The sequence below is a fragment of the Heptranchias perlo genome, chromosome 22 (genome assembly GCF_035084215.1).
Source record: "Heptranchias perlo isolate sHepPer1 chromosome 22, sHepPer1.hap1, whole genome shotgun sequence".
Lineage (NCBI taxonomy): Eukaryota > Metazoa > Chordata > Chondrichthyes > Hexanchiformes > Hexanchidae > Heptranchias > Heptranchias perlo.
The window spans coordinates 39013341-39038940 of NC_090346.1; the positions used below are offsets into that span (position 1 = coordinate 39013341).

The 25600-nt window shown below is 42.7% G+C and overlaps 1 long non-coding RNA gene across 2 annotated transcripts in view; it reads right to left on the minus strand.

The window, feature by feature from the left end:
- LOC137340682 (uncharacterized) overlaps positions 1–21798 on the minus strand; it is a 35185-nt gene extending 13387 nt beyond the window's left edge. Inside the window, exons 1-4 of one of the 2 annotated variants that reach the window (XR_010966856.1) lie at positions 21296–21798; positions 18856–18980; positions 16546–16618; positions 8148–9131 (exon numbers count right to left, since the gene is read on the minus strand). This is a non-coding gene — a long non-coding RNA (uncharacterized lncRNA). Of the gene's footprint in view, positions 1–8147; positions 9132–16545; positions 16619–18855; positions 18981–21295 lie in introns of those variants that run through there. The other variant, XR_010966855.1, reaches the window with a different exon arrangement.
- Positions 21799–25600: the final 3802 nt, after the last annotated feature.

Here is a 25600-nt window from a genome sequence, read left to right on the forward strand (position 1 = left end):
GAATATTAGACATTTACTTGATGGTGTTTCTGTACATTAACAGAATGCAAAACCTTTTCGTTCATGTATATCATGAGGTTGATCTGAGGAGCCCAGATGGCCATTTAGGTGCCATGTAATGAAGTCCTGTACTCTTGAGAAATCTGCCATCTGATTAAATATCTGTGCCCTGTCCAGCTGATAGCTTCTTTCCACAGAGAAAGTGATGAAGATGTTTCTCCTTACAGACATGCTATCTATCAGTTGATGCATCCATGGACAGCAGATTGGCAGTCATGGTACAAGTACAATGCAATGGTTTAGAAGGATCCAGTTGCATAAATTTTAATGCAGTACTGTTCAAGTCTGTGCTTGTGACCACAGTTGTCTGCAGGTTGGACCTGAGCAGATGCCGCAGCTCAGCGACAGCTTACCTTGCAGACAAAGGCAGGATTGATAGGTCGCTTAAGACATAGCCAGATACAATTGTCGAGGTAGGTCTCCTAAGACATAGCCAGATACAATTGTCGAGATAGGTCTCCTTAGACATAGCCAGAAAGAATTGGTGAGATAGGTCTCCTTAGACACAGCCAGATACAATTGTCGAGATAGGTCTCCTAAGACATAGCCAGATACAATTGTCGAGTCCATATATTGAGTCTGGCGGTATTGATGAGGGCTCATATACCTCATGAATTCATCTTTCTTCTACAAATCATGGAGCACAATTGGAACGCCAAAGAAATTCCCATTCTGAGAACATTGCTGCAACTGAAACTACGGCTACAAGCAAGAATTTGTACAAAAAGGTGGGTAACTAAAGGTGTTACAATGCAAGAAATGCAGCATACACAGCAATAGAAATTAATGCCCAAAGGAAAATGCTGATAAAATTAACTAGTAAGTTAAAAAAAAATTACAACCAACAGTGAAAACTCCAACAAAGCTTTAAGAAACACACTTCTAGGTCAACCAAATATGCGTGTGCCCTTTTTATAAGAATAAGCTGCACTATGGGGGAGGAACCTGTGAGAAAAATATGAAATCCAGCCTGGGATCCATTATCATAATTTCCAAAGCGCTGATCGGCAGCACAGCCTAGAAAAACAGCAATTTTCTTTTGCCACAAAATGCTGCAAGGTACGATTCCGCAATCAATATTATAACACTCCCTCCCAAAAAGTGAGGCTCTGCGCCATCAGTGGACTCTGACACGTTTCACCCTATATGCCTTCCATGTAGGGTGGCCAACTCCGGTTGGACGTATTCCGGGAGGTTTCATCACATGACCCCCTGCCTCCAATCGCCCCACCCAATCAAGCAGCCTGTTTTTCCCATTTCCAGTATATTTACAACAATTCAATGAAAGTGTTCAAAGTAAGTGAATAAAAGACACAATTGGTTTTTTAATTCCCCCATGGTTTTTCTCCCAGGTTGCTCACGACAATCCTGGACACACCTGGCGGGTTGGCAACCCTACTTACATTGCAGCATTCAGAAGCAATGAGTGCGTCTCGCTCATAAAAGAAAACCAGTAAGTCACTGTCTCCAATCGCATATAGATTCCAGACATTCTGCTTGCATGACCTTCAACTTGGACAACTTTGAATCTAATCAAATCATTAGACATCAACCAACAAATGCAAATCCCAAAACTCAAATAATTTTTATTAGCTTTTAGAGACTTCTGTAGATTGCCTAATGGAACTTATTCAAAGAACCAATTAAGTTGTTGTTGACTTCTGTTCAAAGATAACATTGATTTTACTGTTATAATGCCAAAGCCTCTCATGGCACATATGTACATTGTAAAGCTTTCTAGCCAGTTAAACAAAATTATAATGTTATATAGGGAAACAAAAAAAAAATCAATTGTTTGTATGCCTTATAATGATCTGCGCTTATCAAAAGTGATTTTTTAAAAAAGTAATAATCAAACATTTTCTGCAAGGTAACCCAACTAAAAGAATAAAAACACTGGTTAGAAGCAGGGGGCAGCACATTGAATGTTAGTTCCCATTTAAATCATTATCATTAACACAGGACAACTAACGTCATTCAGCCAAATACATGCGATAACTTAACCACAAGAAAGAGGTTCTGACATTGTTCAGCTTCCTGGAAAAGCCCATTAGTGAAGCTTCCCTGAACAGAGATACTTAGAGTTTGAAATAAATCATCGCTCAGGGTCATGGTTTCTAAATTCAAAGTCTTCACCTTTTATGCATATTAAAACTGCCCAGAACAAAGCCCCCTGTTTATTCAGTGCATCTTACAGAAGGTCATAAGCACTACTTTAAATGGGCCATACAGACATGAACGAACAGGAATCACTTTAATCCTTTACTGTCAACAAAAAACAAAATTCTAGCCGAGCTTGAGATGAGTATATTCTATTCACTTTACGAACAAATCCATTAATATATGTGAGATATAAAAACAGAAAATGCTGGAGCAGTTCAGCAGGTGAGGCAGCATCTGTGGAGAAAGAAACAGAGTTAACGTTTCAGGTCGAAGACCTTTTGTCAGAACGGTCTGATGAAAGATCTTCGACCTGAAACGTTAACTCTGTTTCTTTCTCCACAGATGCTGCCTCACCTGCTGAGCTTCTCCAGCATTTTCTGTTTTTATTTCAGATTTCCAGCATCCACAGTATTTTGCTTTTGAATATATGTGTGATGTTGGTTTGATACCAGAACTAATTGAGGCAGTGCATTATAACTTTGACAGTGAGTTTGGTAGCTTATTCGACCACACGGGATATCATAGTTGAGCCCGATCTTATTCTCACCTGATCTTCACACACGCACGCACACCTGCACACACGCACATGCACACACTTCCAGCAAAAGTTGCTGGATAGTAATCAGGAATCTTGGACCATTTTTCCATCCGTAACCTAAATAAACTCACTGAGGCATCGAGGAAAATCATATGAAGTTCAAGTTATGATCTCAAGTTCAATTATAGTGGTCAACTGATGATGGCAGCCTCATTATTCCACTTAGCCCATCCTTGTTCCATCTGTCTTAGACTTCATTCCACTTGACATATTCCCCATTCCATCCAATTGACTTGTCCCATTCCCCTACCCCAATCCCACAGAAGTTTTCTATGTATGGTGTACATGTGTTTTGTCTCTTTGTGCGTGTATGGTATATTTTGTGTAGCTCTTATTTTCACCAATTTTCTCTTCTGCTGAAGCTGTTGACTCATAACTGGATGTATTTCAATTGGTGCTGGTTGCCCTCTGGCACTTTGCTCAAGTGGTCACTACTCACATATGAGGCTTCACAGTGAGTGTTGGCAGGATATTCAACCACATGGGGATCAAGACTAAACCTAAAGCTGCTCTCATCTGATGTTCACAGGTGCTGGGTCCAAATCCTGGAACTTCCTACTTAACAGCACCGTGGGAGCACCTTCACCACACAGACTGCAGCGGTTCAAGGAGACGGCCCACTATACCTTCTCAAGGGCAACTAGGGATGGGCAATAAATGTCGGCTTTGCCAGTGATGCCCATTTCCCGAGAATGAATTAAAAAAAACTTGCAGCAGAATAGTAATGAGGAGTGAGAACCCTGGCTAAATTTCCCCTATGTGCTCAGCATGAAGTTCTTAAAATCCCCAAAAAAAGTTCAGCCACAAAATAGTACTTTACTTTTACACTTACAGGCCTATCTTTGTTTGCTCATAAAAAGAAATGAAAGGAAATGCTGAGAAATGTAACTTGAATTCAGTGTTTACCAATAAGAATACTGGGAATTGAAGCCCAAATGCGGTTAATGATATCATAGCTTCTATAATACACTGGGCCCCACTGTCTATAAGAAAATATGAACCAAGAAAAGGAGATTTAGTCCATCAAGCTTGTTCCTTCCATACATCACATGCAGCCTGTCCTGTCAAAGGCTCAGTCCAACTCTCGATTGAAGTGTTTAACTACAGACAAAATCTCTAAGATATATCTCTCCAAAAAATTCACCCTGACCCCTTAAGGTGATCTACTGAAACTTAGGATAAAAATCTAACATTGCAACCAAATTACTCAACCCAGACCAGCTGCATTATAGAAATAACATTCCTATGGTCCTAGCAGGACTAGACCCATAATGCTCAATGCAGTATTTGATCATCTATGACTATTTGATTATGCCAATAATACTCAATCCCATTCTTAACCAGACACTTAACAGGCTCTTTTATAAAAGGAGTTAATTACTCTAGCATCCTCCAGCTCTACAACCCCCAACCCCGACTCTTTGTTTTTCTGTGGCCTCCTGTTCATCCCACCCCTTGTCCCATTGGCAGCTATTCTTTCAGTTACCTAGGCCCCACCCTCTGGAATTCTTTCCCTAAACCCTTCCATCTCCTCTCTTTTAAGACTCTCCTTAAAACCCACCTCTTTGACCAGTCTTTTGGTTACCTCTCCTAATATCCCCTTCTTTGACTTGGGGCGCCCATTTTTTGATCATGCCTCTGTGAAGCACTTTGGGATGTTTTTCTACATTAAAGCACTGCGTAAATGTAAGTTGTTGTTGCTGTAACTGCTTTTGTTGGGAGTCCAATCTACAAACCTATTACTCTGAGGAGAAAACAATTTCTCCCATTTCTTATCCTTTCTTGAGGTTTGTCAATGTCCTCTGCATCTGTGCCCTGTGGTCAAGTAACCTGCTTAAATCTAGATCCATGCTGCTTAGTATTTACACTACAAGTTAAACGCCAGTGGAGATGGCTACTTATACCGTTTCAGTTTGATACCGCGTGGAATGTAAATCCAGTGCGATGTCAAGCCCTGGTTTACAAAGTACTTAGAGGGTCCGTTGGATCTCTTGGGTACTTTGTACACCCACCCAACCTAAATTTCAATGTTTAGAGAAGAGGGTCTCTCCCCTCTCAATTTCCACACATTGAAATTTCTAACTGTTGGGAACCAACTCTTCGCCTGTGTCCATCTAGACAGGCGTAGAGCTGACTCCTAGGCAGGACAATCAAAGCAGCAGCCAAGCAGGGGCCAACCTATGTAAACACGGTCCTGCCTGCCTGGAAATGCAGTCGTAGAGGGGTTATGACTGAGGTTTTTAAACGATGAAGGGATTAAATTCTGTCCAATTGGATAGATTATTTGAGATGGATTTGGATCGTAAAACTAGGGAGCAATAATATAAAATTCTTAGGCAAAGGGTTAGGTTAGATTATAGCAATTCACACAGAGTCACCCCCCTCTGCAACTGATTCTCAAAGCATGCAGCGAGTATGCATTCCCCATAGTGCTTCAAGAAGGGAGCTGGAAAAGTTCCCGAAAGAAGGTCGATTTCCAGATATGGAAGGTAAATTGTGGTTTAGGTGGGATTAGAAGGATTTATGGCTCCTGTGGTCTCCTGGGGTTTTGCTTGATTGCTTTAGGGAGTCAGCAAGGGATTAGTCAGAGTTTTCCTAAATTGGCCTCAGGATTTTTGATCCTCCCAGGAGATTGCATGATTAAGCAGTGGGTTCATTTTTTCTTCATTCTCAGGATGCGGGTGTCACTGGCAAGGCCACCATTTTTTGCCCATGCATAGTTACCAAGAATGTGGTGGTGGGTCTTCTTCTTGAACCACTGTAGAAGTTTGATACAAGTGAGTGGCTTGTTAAGCCATTTCAGAGGGCAGTTAAGAGTCAACCACACTGGTGTGGGACTAGAGTTACATATAGGCCAGACTGGGCAAACGCGGTAGATTTCCTACCCTAAAGGATATTAGTGAACCAGTTGGGTTTTTATGACAATCCGACAGTTTCATGGTCACTTCTACTGGTACAAGCTTTTTATTTCCAGTGTTTTTAAACTGAACTCAAATTCTCAAACTGCCGTGGTGGGATTTGATCTCAAGTTTTCTGGATTATTAGTCTGGACTCTGGATTTCTAGTCCAGTAACACAACCACTACACTACCAAACCCTAATTGGTGCACAATTCTTGATGGAGTGGACTTGATGGGCCAGATGGTCTTTTTCCATCCTTTTCATATGTTTATGGCCCAAACTGCGGTATAAATGCACCCTTAAGAGCTTCACTCTTGTTCCTCTTTCAGGCCTCTGTGCAGATGCAGGCAGAGTCCAGAGAGGGAGAAGGAGCAAGCCAGAGATGTGGAAATGCGTTGACATAAACAAGTAAATATATCATGATGTGGGAGCCCTGTGATATTTAGTTCATAATAAGTGGCAGTCCATGCATAGATTGGGATTTTATGACTATTAATTGGTTAAAAAAAACTCTTGCATTGGAGCCATTGGCCCAGAAATTGCTTTTAAAGTAATGGTGAGCCTACCAGTGCTCACCGTTATTAGTGGTGAAATCGAAAAGCAAGTTCTGGCACCCGCACATGCGCAGTTAAATGTGGAAATCCGGAATTTGCTCTTCCTGGTTTGCCGGCGATGTGACAGCTTCGCCTTAAAGGGATATCGTCGGCTGCAATCAATAGAATTAACGGACCAGCGCCAACTTGCTCTCCTGCCCAGCTGGAAACGAATTAATCTCGCCACAAAACAGGTACACTCAGTTTTTTAGGTATAAACTAAGTTTTAACAGTGTGGTAAGTCTTAATGCCTGCCAAACAACCTCTCTGGCACTAAAAATTAACTTTTTAAAATGTGGAGTCTCATTACTCCTGATTTTAATAAATTTTGGACATTTAAAAAAAAAATTAAAATGTTTTTTTTAACCTTTTCCTTCTGTCTCTTTTGTCTCAGTCTTTTAATATTATCCTCTCTTTATTTCACTTTCTCTATGTCAATCTATAATACCTTATTGGGCACATCCAGGTTTTTAGACTGCTCGGTTTGTGAATGAACTGCACTTCCTGGTTTTCACAGCGTGGCTTGCTTCGAGCTGATTGTTTGAGGGGCCTTAGCAATCCTATCACCACTCACACAGCCCGGGAAAGAACGCTGATGTTTTTTGAATCCACTGTTCAAGGAAGTCGCCGCCAAAAAGAACGTGGTAACTTAGCGGGTGAAATTTAATCCAATGAGCGGCGAGCACTGCTGGTTCGTTGCTGGGAGCAATTTCTGGCCTATTATTGCCATCAGGCTGATAGGCTTCTTCCCAATGTTTTGAAGCAAATTTAGAATCCAGATTTAAAACTTAACAGATAATAATCGTACTGTAACAGGCACACAGAGAACAATTAAAGTTCAAGACAAACATTTGGAATGTGCACACTGGTCCTGTCATGGCCAGTCATACCAGTTCTATTGTCCATCAGCAATCTAAAATCCTGATCTTCATGGTTTCATTTTCCTTCAACTCCAGTGGCGTTTCTCAGAAAATGAAAACTTCAACATCTGTTCAGCCTGGACAGCAGCCAATCAGAAGTTACAAGTCGCTCATTGGCAGTGCAGTGGGCTGGGTTAAAGAGTTAGGGATGCTGGGAGTTGTGATGTGGGTGAATGGAATTGCTGTTTTCAGGATAATTTATCTCTATTCATCTAAACAGTTTTTTTTTAAATGACAATTTACTGTCAGCCAACTAAAAGTCCCGATGTCTGTTCATCCAGGGGTTTCTTCCTGACTGCCAGCAATGATTGTATAGCAGCAGTGATTTCATCACTTGCACATGAATAAGAGAGGCAAAGCTGAGAGCTGCAGCAACAACAACAAAAAAAAATGCAGTCACAGAAATAGTCAATCTATCATAAAATATGCAAAACTTGTTTATGGGATTACTGATCGTTTCCTAAGAACTGAAAGCTGTGTCTTTGCTTTTGGGTTAGCGTAGAAAATGTCGAACAATCAAACCCTGATCGTAGTAAACTGGCTACTGAATAACATGCGGGGTGCCCACTGCATTCTCCTCTCTCAGGATGAATGGAAAATATCACACCATCCAGGTAGGTTTGCAAGTCTGCACTCAGAACCTGACTCACCCAAAGTGCGTATCAGAAATTTGGGAGAAAAAATAGTTAATGCTTGGAAAATCATGCACAGTGTGCAGCTGAATTTCCAACATGCGTTCCAAGTGAATAAAACTTGCGCCCCCCCCACCTTCCCTGTGAGCGCAGACTCATATTATTACCCCTATCGGACTACTTTATACAGGCAAAAGTATTGTTTAGAATTTATTTACACATAAGATAATACAGAGAAGCAAAAATGTAGAGAATAATTTTCAAAGGTATACAACGGACAAACTGGGTTGACTATTTGAAAAGGAGCTCACAGTTCTTCCAGCTTCCCTCGGCAAGCAATTGGAAATCAAGGGACTAAATGACCTACTCCTGTTAACCATGTTCCTATTGACGTGAGCAGGCAGAACATCCTGGGCAATGCAGCCATGATTTTCTGATATGTCACACACTGCATTCCAAGCCCCAAGTGGCGCTTGGGGCTTGGAATGTTTCACCTGCAGTCTGTAATGCTACATTCATAAGCTCACAGAGCTCTGCCTGCTCACAACTCACGTAGCATGACAACACCAAGAAGTCCGAAGAATGATTGAAAAGGTGGACATTTACACATTGGACCTCCATTATGTAAAAAAAAGTCTCTTTGAAAATTGTCTTTATCAAACATAACTTGAGCAGATTGGTGTCTCTGTAAATCAAATTTTCAGATGGTACCAATTTGGGAGGAGCAGTGGAATCGGAGGAGGCAGCTCAAGAATTATAGAATGAGTTGGAGAAAATATCTAAGTGGGCAGAGCAATGGAAGATGAAATTTAATGCAGACAAGTGTAAAGTACTGCACACAGAACGAATCTGTATCTAAAAGTATTAATCAACACAGCATTAACCTCATGGATGAGAAGTCTCCTAAAAATCAAGTGAAAATATATCCTAGCTCTTTGCATCAAGTGAAATTGAATGCAGCCTAATGCAGAGTGCCTCATTCAACTACCTGAAAAGAGCCGCTGCTGAGTAACAGTTTCAGTTTCATTTCTTTTACAAAGAGAAGCGTGTTCTGTTGTATTTGAAACAGCATTAAAATCAGCCAGGGCTCCCATATCCCTATTCACTAAAGGTGAATCATTGCATGCTTAGTGAGATAATCTTTCACATGCTGCCAGTTGTCTGCAATGGGGGGATGTTTTTAGAATTGCTGAGGAACTGTTGTTTCTCCATTTGACTGGAACTTTATACAAAATCTTTTACAACAGCTCTGAGAGTGGAATGTGCTGCAACAAAGAAAGAAAAGAACTTGCATTAATATAATACTTTTAGTGACCTCAGGTCATCCCAAAGCATTTTACAATCAATTTTTTCATATATTTAACATACAGCAAGTGTTCGCCATATAATATAAAGTTTATTTGATTATTCTCTACATATTAAGTGCATTATTAACCATAGAATATGCATGTTGTGTGATTCCTAAATTTTCCTCTGTGCTGTATGTATGTTATTCTCTATAGATTACATCGTCTTTTATCATTGATATAACACCTACTCTGTGTTATACTTTACTTATATATAATGTTGTTCCGCCTATAGTTTATAGTGGATGATGTATATATTCTCTATAAATATATACGGCTTGTACGATGAGCGCTGATTCACTTATACCTTCAAGGGAGGTAGGTACCACATAATATAAGTCATAGTCAATGTGGACTCCTGAACTAGTTTCGATCGCCTAGAAGGATCGGAGAAGAATTTTCTAGGTTTTTTGCCCCTAATTAGCCTTGAGTTTTTGATCTTGTTTTTGCCTCTTCCAGGAGATTACATGCCACCTAAAGGGATAAGGAGTCTCTTGACGTGATGTATAAGGCATAACAACTGTGGGATAGGCTAGATGGACCAGCTGGTCTTTTCCTGTCTGACATTTTCGTATGTTATGCCCCACTAATCTGTTGAAAAGCATAACATAAAAATACTGCAGTATCTGTCACATAACAACGTTAGCGTTTAAGTAAGAAGTCATTAACCCTGTCATACCCTCAAATATAAGTATTTTCCTCCCAACATTCAGCTTTCAAACACTTCCAGCAAAGTTGCTGCAGGAGAGAAATCAACTGTAAACGGTTAAAAGTATGTACACTAAAAATAAGTGAACAAATAAAATTACATTTATATTAATTACCATAAATACCAGGAATTGTGTTACAAGCAGTAGCTGCAGCTCAAGGTCCTGATAATATCAAGAATCACTATCACGATATCATTTAATAAGCAATCAGGGAAGAATGTCAGAATGACAGCTGAATTGCCATCTTTCCTGGTGGACCTGTGATTTAGGTCAATGTTCTTACAGCAGTGCTGAGTGTGGACTGTCACACAGCCAATGACACCTCTCAAAGGTTCATGGTGCTGCAATACTGTTAATTGGTTCAAATATCCACTGTCTTAGTTAACCATGCAGATTGGCTAAACTATCTGATTGATTAAATGCAAGCCAGTGAAAACCAAACCATTCACTAGACAGGTAGGAAACGCTATTACTTCCAGTGTGCCAACTTTCGTTTCCTCTCAAGCTGTAACTTTGTTGGGAGTGTTGGAAAGGTGAACACTGCAAGGAAATAAACAATCACAAAAACGACCAATCAAATCACCAATTTTGTTTTTCACCAAATATCAAAAACAAATTCATCAAAAACAATTCTTTCCGCCACCATGTTGCTTTTAGACTATATATAGGGATGATTTTCTGTGTGCGCGCCACAATTTTCGAATAAATGCTGACAGCAGGCAAGGTTCTCCTCTGCCAGGAATCATTTGACATACAGAAAGAGAAACAAGACAAAGAGAGAGAACGATATATAGACAAAGACAGGAATTGTGTGAAGTAATCAGAAAGAGGTGAAGATATAAGGGGAAAAAGAAGACAGAGAAAAGGAGAGACCTACACAAAAGCAAGAGAGTGTAAAAGAGAGTTGGAGACAAGTCCAGAAATACAAAGGTCAACTTTAAAGTATATGAGGGGTGCATACAGAAAGAGAAACAGAAAGAGGCAAATAGAAAGATTTAATGAGTGAGTGACAAGTAGGTAGACAGTTACAGGGAGGGAGAAAGAGAATTTAAAGCATTTTTGTTTGTCTGAAAGCAACACCTAGACAGATCCACTCTATTATATAATACACTGTGCATCCGCCATTGCCATGATCACAGGACACCTGCTCACATGTAAAAAGAAAGTGACATCATATATACATAAAGGTGCTGGGGTAGATATTCGACTTGCCCCCTGGTGTGTGGGAGGGGTTAAAATCGGCTGAATCCACTAGCCAGCCCAAGGCCGCACCGTTCCCACCTGGCCGCATTTTATCTTTGCCGACCTTGAAGTCGGCCAAGGCTCCCTGGAGCCTGAAGTCCAGTGTTACAATTTGAGAGCTTCGATTTAATTGTTAGAAGTCACTGTGTGAGGGTTGAGTGTGGAGCGGGGAGATATTATTGGACTATACAAATGGTTCTGGCAATTAATGTAAATCATCATCATTGGAAATACCTGTTAGGTAACGATTCTGTTTGATGTGTTGTTGATGGTTTTGTTTTGCAGCTTACAGAAAACGACTGCCATTGTACAGGTCTGGGGAAAAGTTGCAAAGTTAGTGTTGGTTTTGTTTCTCTTGTGCTTGATATTTTCCTGTATTTCATGTGAATGGAAAGTAGAAGTAAAGTTTGGGGTTCCTAAATGATGGATTTTGTTCTTCTTTGATAACATTTTTGATGGTTTAGCAAAGTGACAAAATACACGGTAGAGGTCCAAATTTCTGCCTTGAAAAATCTGAGTGGGCGTGCAGCAGAAATTGGGATAGGATCTGGTTACGCCTCTTTTTGCCCCTTCAGAATTGTGTTTGGGAGTGGATGCACAAATGGGTAGGCATGTTTATGATGCCACATAAATGAGGAAACATAACATTGGGCCCGGAAGGGGAACTTAAAGTTTTTATGGCCAATTTCCCTTCTATCTTTAAAATAAACCATTACCCCTAATGTAACGTGTTTCAGAGCGTTTGATTGCAGTATGCAAAACGACCCATTTAAAGAAGCAGCTCTTTTGTTCATTTTGCACCAGCACAGCTTGCACACCTACATGCAGCAAGGCACCAAGCAAGTTTCCACCCACCACTTGAGGTGGGAGCCCCAGTTGTACTGTAAATAGTGTGGGTGTTCGCCAACAGAATGGAGGTGTATCATAGGAGCCGGTGGATGGTTCACCCCACCCACCCCCACTTAAAAAGGCTTCATCAAATTTCTGGTGTCCGCATTCAAAATCTAAATTCAGTTTAGTTTACTTCTTGACGATGAAATGCCCTCTTTTTACTCCCTTCCCTTTTTATTCAATCTCCCTATAAACGGAATCACCCGCGACCAGAAGGTGAAGCTGATAACCAGATCGCAGACTACCAGTTCTATCATTCTGAATTGAGCTAACAGGGGGTGTGAAAGAGTGGACAAGGGTGACTCTTCCTCTAGTTTTCCATCCCTTCCTATGGGGAAGCATTGAGCTTCCACTCAGTTCAGTCTAACGGCAGCGTGATTGAGCTCAGTACATGGAGGATGTGACAAACATGAAGCGTTTCTGTCTGTGTTAGTTTATTGATTGGTTTCTTTATTATTGCTGCAGTACACACAAATGAACAAATGAAAACGGCAGGCAGGAAAAGACCAGCTGGTCCATCAAGCCTGCCCCACAGTCATGATGGCCGCAGCATCATGACGAGACCAACCCAACCCCCCACCCACCCCCCCAAACCCCTCCTCCACCCACCAACAACCCTGTAATCTCCTGGAAGAGGCAAAAAAAAACAGGAAAAGAAACCCAGGATCAATAGAGGAATATAAATCTGGAAAACCCTTCTCCGATCCCCTCAGTGCAGGGCGTGCAGAGAGTCAGTACACACCACACAAGTTGGCAATGTATTCCAATGGTTCACTACTCTCTGGGAAAAGAAGAATCGCCTAACATCTAGACTTATTCCTACTCTTGCGTAGTTTAAATGCATGACCTCTGGTCCTCCCCAATCTGTCAAACCAGCCCTTTCATTATTTTATATACCTCTATCAGGTCGCCTCTTTCTGTAAAGTATAAGGATATATATCTTGGTTTGACAGGCAATGAATTGTTTAAAAGGCCAGGCTTCTCTGAAACACAGCGGGTTCCAGGCTTGTTTCTCAAACATTGCATTTGAGTATTGTGAAATGACAGCCAATTGTTTGGAAATAAAAGAAGCTACACATTCATTTCTTTTGTTTGAACATGTCTTCACAGGTTTAAACCATCTGGCACAGATCAAAGAATCAGATGTTCCTGGGGTGGTGGTGGTTTCGATTGAGACCTGTGACTGTGGCCTGTGAGAGACAGCTGCGTTGCTGATCAGTTGTAATCCTTTGGATTGACCTATCTTGTGGCCGGAAGTTTCGAGTGTGGGTATTACCTGTGGCTAAGGGGCTCCAGATCAGCAGTATACAGTTTGTAACTGGCAGAGAAACGGGGCTAGTTTGACTTGATGACGATGGTTCACCATGTACGGAGTGAATATCCATTTTCAAGGTTCAGTGAGTGTTAATAAAGATGCACAGAGAAGCATCTTTGTTATTTTGATGTATAAAGGAGGATAGTAAGAGTTTGTAGTTACTGTAACATATGCTGTTTTGCAATGAATTCTGTTTATTCACTTTATCATGAAATAAGTTGAGGTTACATTCAGTGATCCCAGGGCTCTGGAGGATCTGTAAAAGGGACTACCAACACCTCCATCCCGATTCTCTGACCCACCCTCTTCGAGCACAGTTCCCTGCTGTGAGCACGAGGTCACTGAACTTACTCCAATTTCTTTTTTTTACTTTCTCTGCACTTCCAAACACAATATTACATGAAGGTACAGTCTTCCAGTGAAAGAAAATATTGCTATAGCCACTAGTTTAGCAAATCTGATTAATGTGTGACTACCCTCAGGGCTCTGCAATTCAAAGGTAATGATTCAGAGAAAAGCTATTTTAGGATCTGGAGCCAGTTCATATTGGCAACACTCTGTTTATGGCAGAAACACTTATCTAAGAAACACTTATCTAAGAGAAAGCTAAAACAGGTCACCCAGCGGCACAAATACCAACTCACTCACCATATTCCTGTGCCTTCAACAGTAATTGCTACCCAATAACCTTGAAAATCTCAAGTACAAGAGTCCTGAATGACTGGTGAAGGCTTTAAAGAAAGAAAGGAAGAACTTGCATTTATATAGCACCTTTCACAACACTCAGAATGTCCCAAAGCGTTTTACAGCCAATGAAGTACTTTTGAAGTATTGTCACTGTTATAATGTAGGAAACATGGCAGCCAATTTGCGCACAGAAGGTCCCACAAATCGCAATGTGACAATGAACTGATAATCTGTTTTTTAGTGATGTTGGTTGAGGGATAAATATTGGCCAGGAAATCTGGGAAAACTCACTTGCTCTTCTTCGAAATAGTGTCATGGGGTCTTTTATGTCCACCTAAGGGGGCAGACGGGGCCTCAGTTTAATGTCTCATCCGAAAGACGGCACCTCCAACAGTGCAGCACTCCCTCTGTATCACATTGGAGTGTCAGCCTAGATTTTGTGCTCAAGTCTCTGGAGTGGGATTAACTTCAGCACAGAACTCATACAAGATACATATGCTTATCCAGATAGATTCCACATTAAAGACACTTAGTTACATTGTAACACTTGTGCTCATTTATCTTTCAATGTCAAATTTGGGTCATTTCTCTCCACCAGCAGTTCTGTACAGACACCGAACACCACGCGGTCACAACTTTAGTATCTTGCCCAAGCACCTAGACAGTGAGCGTTAGTTAACAGGCCACATCACAGCTGAGCTCGAGCCTGACCTTGTCTAACATCAACATGCGTGGACTGCCAGCAGGGGTTATTGGACAGCAATCAGGAAGGGAAATGCTTTTTATTTTGCTAGTCAAGGGATACTCCTGCCAACTGTAGGGTTGAAGGTACTGTCACCAAGTAACGGCTGAATAAAGCATGTACTCACAATACCAGATTTGTCAGGGAGGTAGAAATGTTTACAAGTCCTACTCTAGCCTTGGGCAAGAAAAATATAGGCGCATTTTCAACAAGATATGAAACTCCTCGATCTCAGTTTTATCCTAGTCACATGGGTGACATGGCATTCACAGCTCCATATACAAAGCTTAAGGCCAGATTGCCCATTTTCCAGGCTGCATTTCCTGCTCAACACCAGGCCAGGGTGGTGCAGAACAAAGGTGGCAACACCAGGGAGGTTAAGAATGTTGCGTTCACCACTCAGCCCTTATAAAATTTGCCACAAATCAGACAGTTCTTATTATCCTTCTTTAAAAATATAGTACAGAATTGATAAATACCAGATGTTCTTAATGACAGATTGGGGCAAGAGACTGACTAAAACGGGTTCAACAGCAGCATTTAATTTTCTGACCTTTCACATTGGTTTTTTGTTGCTTTTCCTGGTAAAGTTTAATTATGCTCTGTGTGTATTTGGGGGTGGGGATGGGGGGGTTGGGGTGGGGGTGGGGATGGTGAGAGTGTTTGCGGCTGTTTTGATTGAGCTTTCCATCTTCAATTAGTTGCCTGTCTGTGCATTATGAAATTCCTGTTCCTTATTTAGCATGAAGTTCAATAAAACATTTTGAAAGTCTTGCATTGAGCTGTTAATATAATGTTGTTTCCACACACCTGTTGTCATATACAATTTTTCATTTTTACATTTTCACATATGTAATCTTGCATCATGTCCATCATATCACGACATTCAAAGGCATCACATCTGAAAGTGTCACAACTTAAAATGGCACAATTACCCCTCAAAAATGTCATAGAAAGATAGTAAAAAGGAGCAAGAGTAGGCCATTCGGCCCTTCGGACCTGCTCCGCCATTCAAAATGATCATGGCTGATCGTCTAACTCAGTACCCTGTTCCCGCTTTTTCCCCATATCCCTTGATCCCTTTAGCATTAAGAAATATATCTATCTCTTTCTTGAATACATCTAATGACTTGGCCTCTACTGCCTTGTGTGGTAAAGAATTCCACAGGTTCCCCACCCTCTGAGTAAAGAAATGTCTCCTCATCTCAGTTCTAAACGGCATACCCTGTATCCTGAGACCATGATCCCTGGTTCTAGACTCCCCAGCCATCGGGAACATCCTCCCTGCATCTGGTCTTTCTAGTCCTGTTAGAATTTTATATGTTTCGATGAGATCACCTCTCATTCTTCTAAACTCTAGTGAATATAGGCCTAGTCAAACATTCATTGGGCAAAAATCAATAACTTGCTGAGTTACCAAGTCAATTGTCCAATGGACTAAATGTCAATGAAGCAAAAGCAGTAAATTAAGCAATGAAATCTCTAATGATCCCTGTCCCAGGAAAATGGGTGAGGTCCCACTGGGGGTCGGGCAGAAGATAGAAGTCCGCTCCAGAGGAAAATTCAGCCCAGAGACTTCGCAGTCTAAACAATGAAGATTCTGCCTCAATCCATGGTTTGTGACGATTTAGCTGATCTCAATCAAGTCAGCAGTAAGGCAATAACAATTAACCACAACATCCTGGGTTAGGGAAAGAAAAATTGGCCAAAGTTCCCAGTACCAATCCCAAATACAGCAATCCCTACCGGAAATGTGCAGGTGTGGATCCTGGGTCCTTCTCAGCTGTGATGTCCATTTGGCCACTGTCAAAGTTCATACCTGAATAATGGAATTGTTAAATAGCGAGAAAGGCAATGCCTCCATGAGAGAAGAAAGTGGGAGAGAAAAAGAACTTGTATATAACAGGAATTAATGATGTAACGAGGTTAAGGCAAATAAAAATCGGGAGAGATGTAAAGCTGGCTGCCGGTTCACTATCGCCCGTTTTACACTGCCAATCAATGTCAAAATTACCCCCAATGTGTGAACTAGTTGCACTGTGCAATGGCTCCAATATGTATTTTTAAGTAACTGGATAATCATGCAGTTGCACCAAATGACACCGCATTAAACTTTTTTCTTCACATCTAATAACGGCTTTCAAAACTCCCTAGATAATCACTCATTTGTAAGCTTTTTGTATTAGTAGCAGAATAATCGCAAAGGGAAGTCACCATGGTGATGTCCCAGATTTCAATTACATTTACACAGAATAATTACTTTGCAACTTTTTCAACCAGCCAATCACTACTCGTGTGTTCTTGCCCATTTCCAAAATGCAGCTACCTCTTCCTGTTAACAGCATTACTTTGAATCACTTATTTAGAATCATTGAAATGTTACAGCATGGAAGGAGGCGATTCGGCCCATCGAGTCCATGCCGGCTCTATGCACGAGCAATCCAGCTAGTCCCACTCCCCCGCCCTTTCCCCGTAGTCCTGAAAATTTTTTCCTTTCAAGTACTTGTCCAGTTCCCTTTTGAAGGCCATGATTGAATCTGTCTCCACCATCCCCTCAGGCAGTGCATTCCAGATCCTAACCACTCGCTGTGTAAAAAAGTTTTTCCTCATGTCACCTTTAGTTTTTTTGCCAATCACCTTAAATCTATGTCCTCTGTTTCTTGACCCTTCCGCCAATGGGAACAGTTTCTCTCTATCGACTGTCTAGATCCTTCATGATTTTGAAAAGCTCTATCAAATTTAGTTTACATCACTTTGTGTAAATCCCATAACACACAATAGTTACACAGCCAATTTCTGGTAAATGCCGACACAAACGATTTACAGCCAAGGCTCACTGCACTTCCACAATAGGACTCACTTCAAAAGAAGAAGATCCATTTTAGTTTTCTGGTAAATGGCAATACATCATTTCTTGGTCTGATACTGCACCTCATTGCCTGGAAATACAGTTCCTTCTTACTTCCCCAAGGAGGGATCGCACAGGCTACTGGCCGGGAGAACATTTTAAACCATGAGGACAAGTCATGACAAACAGAGCCACCATACCACAGGATGACTATCAACAGCATTGAAAGTACAGGGCCAACAACAACTTGCATTGATATAATGCTTTAACGTAGAAAAGCTTCCCAAAGGAAGATACTAGAACTGAGAGGATATCCTTATCAGGAAAGGCTGAACAGGCTGGGGCTCTTTTCTTTGGAAAAGAGAAGGCTGAGGGGTGACCTGAAAGAGAGGTCTTTAAGATAATGAAAGGGTTTGATCGGGTAAACGTAGAGAAAATGTTTCCACTTGTGGGGGAGTCCAAAACTAGAGGTCATAAATATAAAACAGTTGCTAATAAATCCAACAGGGAATTCAGGAGAAACTTCTTTACCCAAAGAGTGGTAAGAATGTGGAATGTGCTACTACAAGGAGTAGTTGAGGCAAATAGCATAGATGCATTTGAGGGGAAATAGATAAGCACATGTGGGAGAAAGGAATAGAAGGTTATGCTGATAGGGTTAGATGAAGGAGGGTGGGAGGAGGCTCGTGTGGAGCATAAACACCGGCACAGACCAGTTGGGCCGAATGGCCTGTTTCTTTGCTGTAATTTCTATGCAATTCTATTGTATAGCGCAAGTGGAGACACAGCAGAACTTACACTTCTGAGGGCTACGGAATAAACAGCTAGGACTCGGAGGCAGCTGAATTAAACAGCAGAACCTACACTGCTCAGGGCCAGTGAACCAATGACAATTCCTCACAAATAGCATGAAGCCGGCAGCAAACAGATTTCAGAGGGTGAGAGCACATCTCTCTTTAAAAGGTACACGCAACCTTTAAATAATGGATGTCTGGGGCGGAAACCCCCCTCTCAATTGGGCGGGGTGTCCGTTAGCCCTCCTGATACCTGGGCAGCCCGCCAACATCATTCAAATAAGGCCCAACCTTGAAAATCAACCGGGCCTTCCGGCTACGTGAGTGGGCGGCTAGAACTAGTGGAAAATCTAACCCCCAGGCATAGACCCTGAAACACTAACTTGCCTGTTCTCGTCACAGATATTTACTGACCTGCTGAGTGTTTTCAGCGTTTTCTGTTTTTGTTTCAGGTTTCCAGCATCTGTGTTTTGTTTCGAATTAAAATGGAAGCTGGTGTTCCTTACCAAATTTGAAAATAGAGACTGGAGCCCAGGAATCTGCAAGACACAAGCCAGATGGACGTCAGTCAGAATACAAGGCCCTTAATTTTAAAGTTGAAAATAACATTGATTTTGGTTGCCGGAGCAACTTATGCGCAATATTAACACAGGAGAACTGACAGACTGTGAAATGGACAAATTCAATTACTCTGATGGCTGAACCATTAAAAGCAAATATTTACAGAGAGACGGTAATATCCTGACTTTAACAAGATGCAAGTTCTGTTGCGCTCCCAGTCCAGGAACATCTCTATTTTAAAATTCTCATTCTTGTTTTCAAATCTCTCCATGGCTTCGTCTCTCCCTATCTCTGTAACCTCCTCCAGCCCTTCAACCCTCCAAGATCTCTGCACTCCTCCAATTCTTGCCTCTTGCACAGCCCCGATTTTAATCGCTCCACCATTGGCAGCCGTGTCTTCAGCTGCCTAGGCCCTAAGCTCTGGAATTCCCTCTCTGAACCTCTCCGCCTGTCTCTCCTCCTTTAAGTCGCTCCTTAAAACCTACCTCTTAAACTGTCCTAATATCTCTTTATGTGGCTCGGTGTCAAATTTTGTTTGATTTTTTTTTTATTCGTTCACGGGATGTGGGCGTCGCTGGCGAGGCCAGCATTTATTGCCCATCCCTAATTGCCCTCGAGAAGGTGGTGGTGAGCCGCCTTCTTGAACCGCTGCAGTCCGTGTGGTGACGGTTCTCCCACAGTGCTGTTAGGAAGGGAGTTCGAGGATTTTGACCCAGCGACAATGAAGGAACGGCGATATATTTCCAAGTCGGGATGGTGTGTGACTTGGAGGGGAACGTGCAAGTGGTGTTGTTCCCATGTGCCTGCTGCTCTTGTCCTTCTAGGTGGTAGAGGTCGAGGGTTTGGGAGGTGCTGTCAAAGAAGCCTTGGCGAGTTGCTGCAGTGCATCCTGTGGATGGTACACACTGCAGCCACAGTGCGCCGGTGGTGAAGGGAGTGAATGTTTAGGGTGGTGGATGGGGTGCCAATCAAGCGGGCTGCTTTGTCCTGGAAGAGTAATGAGCCTGAGGATTAGGAGAGTTTTAGAAACCAGATCACAAAAAAATTGATAAAATTGGGAGAACATAGAATGTGAGAGTGAACTAGCAAGAAATATAAAAACGGACTGTAAGAGATTACAAGTATATAAAAAGGAAGAGAGTAATGACACGGGTCCCTTAGAGGCTGAGACAGGAGAAATTATAATGGGGAATAAGGAAATGCCAGAGGCGTTAAACAAATACTTTGTATCTGTCTTCACAGTAGAAGACAAAAAAAATTACCAGAAATAGTGGGGAACCACGGGTCTAATGAGAGTGAGGAACTTAAAGTAGTTAATATTAGTAAAGAAAAAGCACTGGAGAAATTAATGGGACCTGCCCTACATTCTAGGATTCTAAATGAGGTGGCTGCAGAGACAGTGGATGTATTGGTTGTGATCTTCCAAAATTCTCTAGATTCTAGAATTGGAATTGGAAGGTAGCAAATGTAACACTGCTATTCAAGAAAGGAGGGTGAGAGAAAACAGGGAACTACAGGCCAGTTAGCCTGACATCAGGCGTCGGGAAAATGCTGGAATCCATTATTAAGGACGTGGTAACGGGGCACTTAGAAAATCATAATATGATTAGGCAGAGTCAACATGGTTTTATGAAAGGGAAATCGTGTTTGACAAATTTGTTAGAGTTTTTTGAGGATGTAACTAGCAGGGTAGATAAAGAGGAACCAGTGGAAGTAGCATATTTGGAAAAGGCATTCAATCAGGTGCCACACAAAAAGTTATTACGTAAGATAAGGGCTCATGGGGTTGGGGGTAATATATTAGCATGGATAAAGGATTGGGTAATGGACAGAAAACAGAGAGTAGGGATAAACGGGTCATTTTCAGGTTGGCAGGCTGTAATTAGTGGGGTGCCGCACCGATCAGTGCTTGGGCCTCAGCTATTTACCATCTATATTAATGACTTAGATGAAGGGACCGAGTGAGTGTAATGTATCCAAGTGTTGACCGGAAGTCACCGGTTACGGTTTTGGCTTAGTACACAGGGAAGAGTCAGTCAATTCTCTCTTAATTCTCAATTCGCTTTATTAACGTTATTAGATCATGTACATACCGCTTATACGTCTGGTTAGATACAGGCATGCAGTTTACAGCAGGTTATACAGTTTTAAACTCAAACTAGGATTTAAACGCACACCCACTAGGTTTCCCTGACTAACACTCCCTGAGTATTAAGACTTAAACGCACACCCACTAGGTTTCTCTGACTAACACTCCCTGAGTGGTCACAGAATAGAAAGGATATTATATTACCCAGAAAGGAGAGATAACGCTGGCCAGGCGATTCGTTCTCTCTCTCTCAACGTCGTCTCTACGTCCCTGACGTCGTCTCTACGTCCCTGACGTAGGGTCCCTACTTCCGCGATGGTTAGTCTCTGGAGTTTTCCTCACAAAACACTGGCACCAAGCCTGCAATTCTTCAGTTTTAATTTTAAGCCTGTCTTTTCGAATGATGCTGTCTTCTCCGGTTGGCTTAAAGTTCCTCGAGTGGTCAGTGTCATCCCCTGATTGGCTCTGTTCCAAGGGGTTAGGTAGCATCATCTCATTACTCCTTTTCTAAATAAGGACTGGTGTCTCATCAGAGCTCCGTTGTCCCTCTAAGAAGCGGAACGAATTCAAACCGGTTCTGGCCAGTTCAGACCGGTGACTGAACTCCAGGTCACTTCAGTTCAAAAGTTAGTGTCTTTGTTAGCAATTCGAATTAAACTCAGTAGTTTTCTGCAGCCCCTGGCCAACACAAGTTTGCTGACGATACAAAGCTGCGTGGGAAAGTAAGCTGTGAGGAGGACACAAAGGGGTCAATTTTCAGATGGCCGAGTGGGTGCGTTCGTGGCAGGGGGGGCTCCTAAAATTGGGGATTCCTGGAGTGGGTCCGGAGCCCGGCTCCAACCCGCCCACTTCCGGGTTCCCCAATGACGCGAATCGGTGCGCGCGCAGCCCCCGCATGCGGGACTCCCACCGGCAATCAAAGCCGGCGGGATCCCACTTAAGATCATTATCTGGATACTTGAGGTCGTTTACAGACCTCATTTGTTGGAGATTTTAGGAGGATTTGGATTTTGGACTACCCAGAGTGTTTTTCCCATGCTGGGGGAAACACTCCCTGTTTAAACAGACGTGTGACAGCCAGCAGCCAGTGGCAGCTGCAAAGGTCCATTTAACAGGTGCGGGGTAAACCCTCATTCATTGCAGCAGGGCACTCTGTCACCTCAGACAAAGTTTGGCCTGCCGCACCGTTGTCTCCACACTCAAAATTATTACATCATACCCTAAACTCTGCTGTCCAAACACATTTACCTACTTTGTGGACCCCCTCACATTCACACCGTCAGGATGGGAGGGGTTCCATAGCTGCATTCATCACTCCAATGGAGGACGTCCAACATCACCAGCCTCGCCAGGCATGCCGTCCACCTCCGCCACGTGGAGCTACACAACACAGTGCTGCGCAACAGGCATCTGCACAAAGTAGTCGTGCAACTACACATACACCCACTGTAGGGTGACCCAATGGGTGGCATCAAGGGTGTTCATGGAGAACCTCATGAAAGGGCATTATTGCACAAGCCAGTCAAGAATGGCCAAGACGTGGCAGTAGTGGTGACAATATAATATGTAATGTGAGTTGATCAGAAATCAAATATAAGTAAAAACCATGACAAACCCTCAAACACCCTTGTGCATCCTCTTCATGCTCACGACACGTTTGCCTTATGCTTCCTACTACACATATGTGATGCATGCCCTGTGGCTGCAGCACAGGTAGTGGCAGGTGGGGTGAGGTTGACCATGAAAGAGATGCATCAGAAGGTGAGTATGAGATAGAGCCATGAGATTGTATGAGGATTGGGTTGAGTGGTAGTGGTGGGATGAGTACTAGTGAGGTGAGTAAGTGCAGGTAAGATGAGGATGAGCTTTGAGTGGGTGTGAGGAGTGATGTGATAGAGTAGTGTTGGCAGTGCAGAAGGAGATGTGGGGTAGGGGCAGTGATGTGGCAGATGGAGTGTAGGGGAATGAGTAAGTGTACTCACTTTGGCTGACCTACTTAGGTCATTGAAGCGCCTCCTGCACTGTATGCAGGTGCGTGATATGTTGGTGGTGCTGGTGACCTCCTCTGCCACCTCGAGCCAGGCCTTCGTGGTGGCAGAGGCAGGCCACTTCCTCCCGTCCGCCGGGAAGAAGATCTCTGTCCTCCCCCTCCTCCTCACCCCATCCAGTAGGACCTGGAGTGAGGCATTATTAAACCTGGGAGCAGCCTTCCCCTGGGCTGCTCCATGCTGTAATTTTGGCTCCTTTCTGCAGCACAGTCAGTGGAGGACTGCCCCTATAAATAGGGCTCCTCCAGCTGACAGCCGAAGATGTGGGTGCGCAGTCCGCCGCGAAACCCGGAAGCCAAGGTAAGTGGCTTCAATTTACTTACGATCACGTGGGGGACCCACCGATTTTACTGGGTAGGTTACCCACGCGCCCAATCGACCCCCTGCTGGCAACCCGCCTCCCTCCCAATATCGGGCCCAAAGAGTCTGCAAAGGGTTATAGGCAGGTTAAGTGAGTGGGCAAGATAGTGGCAAATGTAGTATAATGTGGGGAAATGTGAGGTTATTCTCTTTGGTAGGAAGAATAGAAAAAGAATATTTTTTAAGTGGTGAGAAACTATTAAATGCTGGTGTCCAGAGGGATTTGGGAGTCCTTGTACACAAAACACAGAAAGTTAACTTGCAGGTACAGCAAACAATTTGGAAGGCAAATGGTATGTTGGCCTTTATTGCAAGGGGGTTGGAGTACAAGAGTAAGGAAGTCTTGCTGCAATTGTACAGGGCTTTGGTGAGAGCACACCTAAGGTACTGTATACAGTTTTGGTCTCCTTATCTAAGGAATCATAGAATCATAGAAGGGTTACAGCATGGAAGGAGGCCATTCGGCCTATCGAGTCCATGCCGGCTCTATGCAAGAGCAATCCAGCTAGTCCCACTCCTCTGCCCTATCCCCGTAGCCCTGCAAATTTTTTCAAGTATTTATCTGGTTCCCTTTTGCAGGCCATGATTGACTCTGCCTTCATCATCCCCCAGCAGTGCATTCCAGATCCTAACCACTCGCTGCGTAAAAAAGTTTTTCTTCATGTCACCTTTGGTTCTTTTGCCAATCACCTTAAATCTATCTCCTCTGGTTCTTGACCCTTCCGCCAATGGGAACAGTTTCTCTCTATCTATTCTGTCTAGACCCTTCATGATTTTGAATGCCTCTATCAAATCTCCTCTCAATCTTCTCTGTTCCAAGGAGAACAACCCCAGATTCTCCTGTCTACCCACGTAACTAAAGTCCCTCATCCCTGGAATCATTCTAATAAATCTTTTCTCCACTCTCTCTAAGGAAGGATATGCTTGCCTTAGAGGCGGTGCAACGAAGGCTCACTAAATTAATTCCTGGGATGAGAGGGCTGTCCTGATGAGGAGAGATTGAGTAGAATGGGCCTATACTCTCTGGAGTTTAGAAGAATGAGCAAGGAATTCATTGAAACATATAAGATTCTAAGAGGGCTTGTCAGGGTAGATGCTGAGAGGCTGCTTCCCTTGGCTGGAGAGTCTAGAACTAGGGGGCACAGTCTCAGGATAAGGGGACAGCCATTTTGGACTGGGATGAGGAGAAATTTCTTCACTCAGAGGGTTGTGAATCTTTGGAATTCTCTACCCCAGAGGGCTGTGGATGCTCATTCGTTGAGTATATTCAAGACTGAGATCGATAGATTTTTGGACTTCAGGGGAATCAAGGGAAATGGGGAGCGGGCGGGAAAGTGGAGTTGAGGTCAAAGATTAGCCATGATCTTATTGAATGGCGGAGCAGGCTCGAGGGGCTGTATGGCCTGCTCCTGATGTTCTTATGTAAGTGCAGGTTGCTCCATAGGTGACAATTATGTGCTTTAAATACTGGTGCATTAAAGTAACAAGTGCAGTATTATTGTTTTTTTATTATTCACTCTCAGGATGTGGGCATCACTGGAGAGACCGGCATTTATTGTCCATCCCTAGTTGCCTTGGATACAATTGAGCTAAGAGTCAACCACATTGGTTTGGGACTGAAGACACATATAGGCCAGAAGGATGGCAGATTTCCTTCCCTAAAGGTCATTTGTGAACCAGACTTTTACTGATACCAGCTTTTTACTTCCAGATTCTTTTTTTAAAACTGATCTCAAATTCTCAATCTGCCATGGTGGGAATTGAACTCACATTCCCTGGATTAATAGTCAAGACCTCTGAATTACTAGTTCAGTAACATAACCACTACACTAACGTACCCGTACGTTCTTTTTTGGGCCACTTTGTTTTGAAGTTTGTTGCTGCACTCGGACTCCAGCTTCTGTGGAGGATAAACACCAACACAGGCTAGTTGGGCCAAACTGCCTGTTTCTGTGTTTTAATTCTATGTCATTCATGAGGTCTGAGTCAATTCCCTCACATGACCTGCAAAGGGCTCCCAAGTTTGGCTGAACGGCTCCTTCCCTCTTATATTGGGAACATGGAAAAGATAAATTGTAAAAAGCTCAGCAACAATGTCACC